Raw genomic sequence first — 2,500 nt, 5'->3', positions numbered from 1 at the left:
AGGGAAAAATAAACAATCTTCAATGGGACCTGTGGATAAGATTCACCGATAATTTCACTACAATTACTTCTTATCCTAAATTGTGGGTTCCAAAATCTGGAATAGAGATGAATATATTTTTCCGAGGAACATTTGTTGGCTTTTCACATGCTGAAAGCGTAAGTTTGCTTAATGTTTCCCCTGCATAGGTATCACTAAAGTTATACGGGAATCAATTATTGATATGTATTTATTTTTATAAACACTAGTTCCTTATAGATTTTTAGGTAATTAGAGCAAAGGTTATGTGCTTTATAAGTAAGAGTGCAGGCAGGGTTTCTCTCATATTGTATAGGAAGAAAAGAGGAAAATTTAGTGCATAGGCCTGTGAACGTTAGTGTAAGCTGATGTGTTAAACCCAGAGCCAATATTTTAAATGTTAATATCAAAGAAAGATATGTTACCATTTATTTCCACTTCACTACTAAGATATATATTTTGTGTTAAGAATTCAAGTAGTCATAAAACAACTGGACATAACTTGGATTCAAAATAATAAAGACGCGTCTATAAAAAAGAGGCTAGGAATCAAGAGGGCATTCATTAAACCAGATGTTTTCATAATAGACAAGAAAGGCTTTTGCGAGACTAGGCTCCATAGGGCTACCCATAGAACAACCATCAACCGGTACATAAAACTTTTTATCAAATAAAAACAAACAACCTTCAGCAGATATTCATAGCAGTTTCTTCATATCCTTTATTGTAAAATCATTCAATTGTGTTCGTCTCCAAACAGCCCTTCCACGCAGATATCCATTCCTTAGTCAAAGGAATATTAGTAAAAAGGGACTCCACATCGAAGCTTACCATTGTACATTGTCTCAAGTTTAAGTTAGAAAATTTCCTTGGCAAATGAAAAAAGAGTCCTTCACTATATATTCATTCTCCATTATTGGAGCTATCATCGGAATAACAAAAATTTCAAACTTGCCAACTTCTCAAAATGGATTCGAACTTGTGATAATGGAGGCATCATTTCATCACCATTTTGTACCAAAACTGGAACGGTTTAGTTTTAATTTCTGTGAGTTTATAGCGCTGCCGCTTTCATCTTTTAGATTGATTTTATAGTTTTAAGTCATTTGTATTTTATTCCATAAGATATTAGTTTCCATTTTTTTTCTTTTAATATTTATCAAACTGTTTTAAAATATACATATATCTATTTTCTTTTAGGCTCTGATGATGGACATACATTTTCCGAAAGCTGAGTAATAAACACGTGTATAATCACTCTGGTACTATTATTCATGTTGAACGAATAAATCAATAGCTGATATATATATATATATATATATATATATATATATATATATATATATATATATATATATATATATATATATATATATATATATATATATATATATATATATATACCGTATTTTCCGAGTGATAAGACGCACCTTTTTTCACGAAAATTGACCCCCAAAATCACCCTGCGTCTTAACACTTGAGAAATAGTTGTATAAGGGAATTTGACACCCTTCAAACATCCAACTATTGACATACAAGTACTCAAACTGACGAGAGATATAATATAACCGTAAAATTATCATTCCTGTGTAATAAATTCATTATTTTTATATTGCACTTCCTTTAATAAAGTACAGTAGCAATTTTATCCTTTTTTTTCTTTTTTTTTTTCTTTTGTAATCAGCCGAGGACTCGCTAACCCCCTTCTACAAGCAAACATGCCAATTAATGGTCTCGGAGCAGACGACGCTATGACATGGTTGTTTATGCAGTATATAAAATATCAACAAAATATGAGAAAATAGATATTATCTATTTTCTCATATTTTGTTGATATTTTGTAATAAAGCAATATATTGATAATGACTTTGTTGTCTGAGTTACGAAATAATACAAACAGACGTTTGCCGAATACCACCTTGGAAAAAACTTCTGTTTGTTGATTGCAGTATTACCAATTTGCAGAAAGTAACTAGACCTAGAATCACATAAACAGTAGCAAAATTATTCTACCTAAAAGAATGTCTAGATTTCTTTAATCAATAATTACAATTTGTGTGTGAAAATTTCTAGGCTATATAAGGAATTTTGGAAATAGTACTAGAATTTTACCTCTTTAAGAAAATTTTATGCACCTTTGGTAACGCTGCTTTCATGTAAACAATACTTGAAACACCAAACACTGACTTAATGTGTAGTTGTGGTGGAAACTAACACTGCTTTAGTCGTTTCTTATATGAATATGTAATAAAATTGGGATAATTGGCATATAGCTAGTTAATATTAAGTTAAACATTTCATAATTCACCCAAAATAAAAAAAAAAGTAACTGTGCAAGACAATAATCACGCTAGAGTCGCTGAATAGGGATTTGTGCTGAGAAATTTTTACAATCCTAATTTTTTTTTCTAAAACTGCCTTGCTAATTGAGAGTGCGTCTTACCACATGTAGCGTCTTATGACACGGGAAATAAGGTATATA

This window comes from Palaemon carinicauda, chromosome 10 (genome assembly GCF_036898095.1).
Source record: "Palaemon carinicauda isolate YSFRI2023 chromosome 10, ASM3689809v2, whole genome shotgun sequence".
In the NCBI taxonomy this organism is placed as follows: domain Eukaryota; kingdom Metazoa; phylum Arthropoda; class Malacostraca; order Decapoda; family Palaemonidae; genus Palaemon; species Palaemon carinicauda.
Note: the sequence above shows the minus strand (reverse complement) of the source record.